Here is a 9,475-nt window from a genome sequence, read left to right as displayed (position 1 = left end):
ATTCTCCAGACTATTCTGGGTCATATATCAGGTCTCAACTGGTTTCAAAAGATTGGGATCATTCCCTGCATATTTTCAGACCACAATTCTCTGAAGCTAGAACTCAATCACAAGAGGAAATTTGGAAAGAACACAAATACATAGAGACTAAACAGCATCCTTCTAAAGAATGAATAGGTCAACCAGGAAATTAAAGAAGAATTGAGGGGCACCTGGGTGTCTCAGTGGGTTAAAGCCTCTGCCTTCAGCTCAGGTCATGATCCCAGGGTCCTGGGATCGAGCCCTGAATCAGGCTCTCTGCTCAGCAAGGGGCCGGCTTCCTCCTCTCTCTCTCTGCCTGTCTCTCTCCCTACTCATGATCTCTGTCTGTCAAATAAATAAACAAAATCTTAAAAAAAAAAAAAAGAAGAAGAAGAAGAATTGAAAAAATTCATGGAAACAAATGATAATGAAAACACAACAGTTAAAAATCTGTGGGACACAGCAAAGGCAGTCCTGAGAGGAAAATATATGGCAGTACAAGCCTTTCTCATGAAACAAGAAAGGTCTCAAATACACAACCTAACCCTACACCTAAAGGAGCTGGAGAGAGAACAACAAAGAAAGCCTAAACCCAGCAGGAGAAGAGAAATCATAAAGATCAGAGCAGAAATCAATGAAATAGAAACCAAAAAAATAATAGAACAAATCAACGAAACTAGGAGCTGGTTCTTTGAAAGAATTAATAAGATTGATAAACCCCTGGCCAGACTTATCAAAAAGAAAAGAGAAAGGACCCAAATAAATAAAATCATGAATGAAAGAGGAGAGATCACAACTAACACCAAAGAAATACAAGCAATTATAAGAACATACTATGAGCAACTCTACGCCAACAAATTTGACAATCTGGAAGAAATGGATGCATTCCTAGAGACATATAAACTACCACAACTGAACCAGGAAGAAATAGAAAGCCTGAACAGACCCATAACCAGTAAGGAGATTGAAACAGTCACCAAAAATCTCCAAACAAACAAAAGCCCAGGGCCAGACGGCTTCCCAGGGGAATTCTAGCAAACATTTAAAGAAGAACTAATTCCTATTCTCATGAAACTGTTACAAAAAATAGAAATGGAAGGAAAACTTCCAAACTCATTCTATGAGGCCAGCATCACCTTGATCCCAAAACCAGAAAAGGATCCCACCAAAAAAGAGAATTACAGACCAATATCCTTAATGAACATAGATGCGAAAATTCTCACCAAAATACTGTCCAATAGGATCCAACAGTACATTAAAAGGATTATTCACCACGACCAAGTGGGATTTATTCCAGGGCTGCAAGGTTGGTTCAACATCTGCAAATCAATCAATGTGATACAACACATTAATAAAAGAAAGAACAAGAACCATTTGATACTCTCAATAGATGCTGAAAAAGCATTTGACAAAGTACAGCATCCCTTCCTGATCAAAACTCTTCAAAGTGTAGGGATAGAGGGCACATACTTCAATATCATCAAAGCCATCTATGAAAAACCCACCGCAAATATCATTCTCAATGGAGAAAAACTGAGAGCTTTTCTGCTAAGGTCAGGAACATGGCAGGGATGTCCATTACCACCACTGCTATTCAACATAGTACTAGAAGTCCTAGCGTTAGCAATCAGACAACAAAAAGAAATTAAAGGCATCCAAATCGGGAAAGAAGAAGTCAAACTATCACTCTTCACAGATGATATGATACTATATGTGGAAAACCCAAGAGACTCCACTCCAAGACTGCTAGAATTTGTACAGGAATTTAGTGAAGTGTCAGGATATAAAATCAGTGCACAGAAATCAGTTGCATTTCTCTACACCAACAACAAAACAGAAGAAAGAGAAATTAAGGAGTCAATCCCATTTACAATTGCACCCAAAACTATAAGATACCTAGGAATAAACCTAACCAAAGAGGCTAAGAATCTATACTCAGAAAACTATAAAGTACTAATGAAAGAAATTGAGGAAGACACAAAGAAATGGAAAAATGTTCCATGCTCCTGGATTGGAAGAACAAATATTGTGAAAATGTCTATGCTACCTAAAGCAATCTACACATTTAATGCAATCTCTATCAAAATACCATCAATTTTTTTCAAAGAAATGGAACAAATCATCCTAAAATTTATATGGAACCAGAAAAGACCTCGAATAGCCAAAGGAATATTGAAAAAGAAAGCCAAAGTTGGTGGCATCACAATTCCGGACTTCAAGCTCTATTACAAAGCTGTCATTATCAAGACAGCATGGTACTGGCACAAAAACAGACACACAGATCAATGGAACAGAATAGAGAGCCCAGAAATGGACCCTCAACTCTATGGTCAACTAATCTTCGACAAAGCAGGAAAGAATGTCCAATGGAAAAAAGACAGCCTCTTCAATAAATGGTGATGGGAAAATTGGACGGCCACATGCAGAAAAATTAAATTGGACCATTTCCTTACACCACACATGAAAATAGACTCAAAATGGATGAAGGACCTCGATGTGAGAAAGGAATCCATCAAAATCCTTGAGGAGAACACAGGCAGCAACCTCTTCGACCTCAGCCGCAGCAACCTCTTCGACCTCAGCCACAGCAACGTCTTCCTAGGAACATCGCCAAAGGCAAGAGAAGCAAGGGCAAAAATGAACTATTGGGATTTCATCAAGATCAAAAGCTTTTGCACAGCAAAGGAAACAGTTAACAAAACCAAAAGACAACTGACAGAATGGGAGAAGATATTTGCAAATGACATATCAGATAAAGGGCTAGTGTCCAAAATCTATAAAGAACTTAGCAAATTCAACACCCAAAGAATGAATAATCCAATCAAGAAATGGGCAGAAGACATGAACAGACATTTCTGCAAAGAAGAGATCCAGATGGCCAATAGACACACGACAAAGTGCTCCACATCACTCGGCATCAGGGAAATACAAATCAAAACCACAATGAGATATCACCTTACACCAGTCAGAATGGCTAAAATTAACAAGTCAGGAAATGACAGATGCTGGCGAGGATGCAGAGAAAGGGGAACCCTCCTATACTGCTGGTGGGAATGCAAGCTGGTGCAACCACTCTGGAAAACAGCATGGAGGTTCCTCAAAAAGTTGAAAATAGAACTACCCTATGACCCAGCAATTGCACTACTGGGTATTTACCCTAAAGATACAAACGTAGTGATCTGAAGGGGCACGTGCACCTGAATGTTTATAGCAGCAATATCTACAATACCAAACTATGGAAAGAACCTAGATGTCCATCAACAGATGAATGGATAAAGAAGAAGTGGTATATATACACAATGGAATACTATGCAGTCATCAAAAGAAATGAAATCTTGCCATTTGTGATGACGTGGTTGGAACTAGAGGGTATCATGCTTAGTGAAATAAGTCAGTCAGAGAAAGACAACTATCATATGATCTCCCTGATATGAGAAAGTGGAGATGCAACATGGGGGGTTAGGGGAGTAGGAAAAGAATAAATGAAACAAGATGGGATCGGGAGGGAGACAAACCATAAGTGACTCTTAATCTCACAAAACAAACTGAGGGTTGCTGGGGGGAGGGGGGTTCGGGAGAGGGTGATAGGGTTATGGACATTGGGGACGGTATGTGCTATGGTGAGTGCTGTGAAGTGTGTAAACCTGGCAATTCACAGACCTGTACTCCTGGGGATAAAAGTACATTATATGTTTATAAAAAAATTTAAAAAAGAAAGAAATGGGGTTAAGAGTATACTTATCCTGATGAGCGCTGAGAAATGTACAGAACTGGGATTTTTTTTTTTGAGGATTTTATTTATTAATTTGAGAGAGAGAGAGAGAGAAGGTGAGAGAGAGCACAAGGTGGGGGGCAGAGGAAGAAGCAGGCTCCCACTGAGCAGGGAGCCAGACACAGGGCTTGATCCTGGGACCCAAGGATCATGACCTGAGCTGAAGGTGGATGCTTAACTGACTGAGCCACCTGGGTGCCCCACTGTATAGAACTGTTGAATCATTATATAGTACACCTGAAATTAATGTAACACTATAAGTTAATTTTACTTCAAGAAAAAAATAATAAAGAAAAAAAGGTACCATCCAAAATTCTGTTTTGTGAAAGCATTCCTCAAACACAAAGAAGTTTGAGACCCATTCGTAAAGTATTGACCACATTCAAAATACACTATAAGACTCCAATCAGGTTCCATTTAAAAATAAAAAGAAAATGCATATGAAAAGATCTAATGAATAGTCACAATTTCCATAGGGGACTTTACAGTCCATTTGCTCTACTACAATATGAGATTAGAAATAGGAAATGCATCTAAGCTAATATTTCTGCTAGGATGATTCCCTGCAGCAAATTTTACTACCTTCTTGGATTCAATTTTAAATGTCTAGAGCAATGTGCTCTCCTCATCCTTCTCCTGGAGGCAATTCAAAGTCCTGTGGGAAATTTTCCCATCACTAGTGGTGTAAAAAAAGTAATAGAGTGAAGAATAGGGAGATAGAAGTTCTGGTTCTCATTCTTCTGCTTTTCAACTACATGAACTTGCATGATATGATTCATTCTTTAGATTCATTCAATTAATGTATTTTCCCTGGTTACTAGATTCAAAGCCATTGCTATGGGAGAGACAGAGATGTCAGAGACTGAGCTCCAGGCTTCTATGAGCTTATGATCTAATACAGGAGCAAGTGCAAGAAAAAGAAAAAATGCTTAAGTAGGTAGAATCACATCAGTTGTGAGTGATGGTAAAGAGGGGTCATGCAAACTAGTTTTGAGGACTGATGAGATCTAGAAAGGCAAAGTTGGAGAGGGAGGCATGCCAAGTGGAAAGAAGGCATAAGCTAAGGGTAGAGGTAAGAGAGGAGATACTCAAGGAATGACTGGTAGTCAATGTTCTCTGAACATCTGCCACTCACAGGGGAGTAGTGGGAGATTAATTAGGAAAGGTAGTAGGGATCCACACTGGGAAAACTAGTGAGTCTGATGCTATTAAGTAAGCAAAATGAAGGGTTGTCAGAAGGCAGGTGATTTAATCAAGGAAAGATGTTAGAAGTCACATGAGTATTTGTAGAATGGATTGGGGGTAGGGAGACTAGTTAGAAACTACTTAGAAAGTGGGACAGCAAGACAAACATGGAAGAGATTTCCAATAAGAAACGAATTCAAGGAATCATTTTCCCTGATTTGAACGCGATCCAGATGCTTATATTAGAGATGCCACAATCAAAATATGATGAAGCAGGAGATATCACACTTGAGTTGACAGGCAGAACAAAGAATACCTGAAATTGAAATGACAGAAAAATAACTGAGTAGAAATGCATTTGAATTTCAACTTCTTAATTTGATGTTTATGAAGACTTTGAACTATATTGTAAGCTAAGAAAGGCAGCAAACCTGAAACTCTGGAAAGGATGTAGGAATCAGTTCCTCTTATGCAGAATATAAAAACATAAGAATGACTATCCTCCTAGGTTCTTCGCACTTACTCCAAGTGAGATGGACTTTGTAGGCTCTACTTTTCCCGGTTTGGGCCATTTTATTTATTATTTATTTGTTTGTTTATGCATTTAACTTTATCAAATTATATTTTGTATATGATAAAATGCACCTATTTTAACTGTACAGTGTGATGGGCTTCAATAATGTATACATCTGTATACGTCATCATTATTAAGATACAGAATAATTCTCCTACCACTCTACCCCCAGGTTCCCCCATAACTCTGCAGTTAAAACCAACCCCTTCTCAGGCAACTGCTGATTGGACTTTTATCACTGGATTAGTTTTGCCATTCTAGAACTTCATATATATACAATCACGCAGCATATACATTCATGCACATTCTTTTGTGTCTCCTTTTTTGTTCAGAATGTTTTTTTAGGTTCATCAGTGTTGTTGCATGTAAGTAGCTTGTCCCTTTTTTATAGAAGGATAAGGTGCATGAATAGTTCACAAATTGTTTATCCATTCATCGGTAAATAGATTTTGGGCTGTTTCCAGGTTGGGGCTATTATGAAGAAAGCTTTTACGAACATTAGTGCGCCAGACTTTTTGTGGACAAAGGTTTTCATTTCCCTTGCATTAAATGTCTAAGCCTGAATCATAAGGAAGTATATGTTTAATTTTATAAGAAACTGGAAAACTGTTTTCCAGCATAATTACACTATTTGCACTCCTAAAAACAGTGTATGAAAGTTCTGGTTACTCCACATTCTTTCCAACATTTGATATTGTCAATCTTTTTAAATTCTAACATTCTAGTGAGTTTGTAATAGTATCTTATTTTGGCTTTAATTTAACCTTCCCTAATGATTAAAAATATTTTCATGTCCTTATTTTCATATCTTCACTGACCATTGTGTGTATGTGTATACATATAAAATATATACACATTTTTTTTTTTTAGTAAAGATTCTGTTCAAGTCTTTTGCCCACTTTTTAATCGTCATTGTCTTATTTTTGAGTTGTCAGAGTCCCTTATGTATTCTGGATGTAGGCTCTTTTTTAGGTATATGTATTACAGATATTTTCTTCCGATCTGTGGTTTGCCTTTTCAGTTTTTCAGTGGTATCTTTGGAAGAGCAGAATTTTGTAACTTTAATAAAGTCCAATTTATCTTTTTATAGATAGGGTTATGTTCTAGCTACAAAATCTTTGTCTCCCTTCAAATTTTGAAAAATGTCTATGTTTTCTTCTAGACGTTTTATATGTTTAGATTTTATTCTAGTTCTGTGATACGCTTTGTGTATATTTTTAAAAAAAGATTTTATTTATTTGTTTATTTGAGAGAGCATGAGAGAGAGAGAGATTGCATGAGATGGGGAAGGTCAGAGGGAGAAGCAGACTCCCTACTGCACAAGGAGCCTGATATAGGACTTGATCCCAGGACCCTGGGATCATGACCCGAGCCAAAAGCAGACACTTAATGGGCTAAGCCACCCAGGCGCCCTGCTTTGGGTGTATTTTTGTGTAGTGTGAGTAGGAGTTGAGGCTCATTTTATTTTTCTCTTTAAATACCCAGATGTCCCAGCACTATCCGTTGACCCTTCCTCATCAAGTTACCTTGTCACCTTTGTCAAAAATCAGTTGACTTTCTATAAATGTTGGTCTATTTTTTGATCTCTTTATTCCATTTCATTGATTTGTTCATCCTTTTTTTTTTTTTTAAGATTTTATTTATTTATTTGACAGAGAGGAAGAGCACATAAGCAGGGGGAGCAGCAGGCAGAGGGAGAGAAAGAAGCAGGCTCCCTGCTGAGCAGGGAACCCAATGTGGGGCTGGATCCCAGGATCCTGGGATCGTGACCTGAGCTGAAGGCAGATGTTTAACAGACTGAGCCACCCAGGCCCCCCCCCATTTGTTTATCCTTACACCAAGGCCACACTATCTTGATTATGTAGCTCTCAGGTAAGTTTTGAACAAAAAAAAAAAAAAAGAAGAAGAAGAAGAAGAAAAAAAAGGAAGTCTTTCAAATTTATTTTTCCTTTTAAGAATTATTTGGCAACTCTAGGTCCTTTACATTTCCATATAACTATTAAAATCAGTTTGGCAATTTTTACAAAGATGTCTTGGGACTTCTATTGAGCTTGCATTGAATCTAGAATAATTTGGGGAGAATTGACATCTTAACAATGTGAGTTTTCTAGTCCAAGGATATGGTATCTTTCCTTTTTATTGTCTCTCTCTTAAAAATCTTTGGTAGTTTTCGATGTACAGATTTTGCATACATTTTGTTACATTTATCCCTAAGTATTTCAGACAGCCTGTCTTAAAAGTTGACTACTGCAGAAAGTAATCTCACCCATTATTTATTTATTTTATTAGTTTAATTCCCAGAATAACAATTTCTTCAAATTGATGGTAGTAAAGGAGGGGTAGTAATGGGGGAAGTGTAATTCTCGATCGGAAGCATTTCCAGTTATGAGGGAATTCCCAGCTATATTAGAAAAAATATCTTCTCATGAAAGCTCCCTCCACCCCAACTGCAGGAATGTCAATAAATACATATGCACGAGGGAATGTAGACTTGGACAGGTCTCCCTGGTGTCAGTAATAAAGCTACTTACCAAGATAATTAGGTGTTTAAAGTTGAAAGCAGCTCTTTTGCAGATTTTCCCAGTCTACAGATCTGTGCATAGTTACCACTCAAAAATTACCTGATTTATCACATTAATGGGCACTCTGAACATTTTTTCCTAGGGATGGATATTTTCTTTAGCAGAATTCCCATACTTTAGTTTGAATCAGCATTTGTGCAATTACAGAGCACTGGTATGAGGCCTAAAGATTAAGAGAGGAGAGAATTGTTTATCAGTAGAGTTTTACCTAGATGGACAAAATTCTCTTGAAAACACTTACAGGAAAATCTAAGCTCCCCACTGATCTTTTTGCTTTCCACACAAAAATAGTGATGATAAAGAGGAAACTAACTTTGTGAACCATTAAATATTATATTATTTCTCTTGCCAAGTTCCCTGATGGGTATTTTATAGATTTTCCTTAATTTAAAAAGTAGATTATTCAAGATTCCTGAAATAATTACATTATAAGTATAATAATAACATTAGCTTATGCAGTGCTTCTTCCATTCGTAATGTCAATTTTTTCTCATAACCATCAAGTTAGATAAAGAAGGATTAGGTGTTATTATGTAATCAGCAAACAAACTCTGAAGAAAAATCTAACACTGATCTAAAATATGATCTAGAAAAAAATAAAAAATAAAATATGATCTAGAGATCTGGCTCTTTGTCTTTTCATTCTTCCCATTCTTCCTCTCCTCCCTCTCCTCTCTTAAATTTTGAGCTTTAAAAGAAACACTCAGAAACCACAAGTGTGCAAGAAACACCACCATCAGTAACAGTATATTAAGTACTCTGTGTCGAGAAGAAACACTGCAGCTCTGTAACTTCAGACACCTCCAAGGTGAGTGATACTGTTCTCACTTTACAGAGAGAGAAACCGGAGCTCAGAAGGTGTTTATAGCCTTCTCCAAGGCCACATGGCCAAGCTGAGGAGATGGGGTTCAAATCACAGAACCAAATCTCTATCACACAGATGCCTCCGAGTTATTACTTAACTAATTCAAACCAAAGCGTGAATTAAAAGGTACATTTTAGCATATAGTTTTAACAGAAGATCTTTCAGCCTGGATCTATTTAGGAAATTACATAGAAATTTGCACTTACAGGAAAGGCAACCTTGGATCATGGAAAGAGCACAGAGACCTAGGCTAGAGCTAACTTAAACAGCAGATATGGCACATAATCCAAGGAAACACTTTATACCTGTTTGTTTATAATGCATTTGTTGGACTTTGTATTTTCTAGTTTGTTCCAACTCTAGATCCTACTAAAAAAAAAGAAAGTACTCTGTGTTTATTATTATAGGGTTATTTTGTTTTCTCTTCTGCTTTCTGCGTAAATAACCTACTCTTTAATTAATACATATCAGAGTCT

This window comes from Martes martes (assembly GCF_963455335.1).
Source record: "Martes martes genome assembly, chromosome: 6".
Taxonomy (NCBI): domain Eukaryota; kingdom Metazoa; phylum Chordata; class Mammalia; order Carnivora; family Mustelidae; genus Martes; species Martes martes.
Note: the sequence above shows the minus strand (reverse complement) of the source record.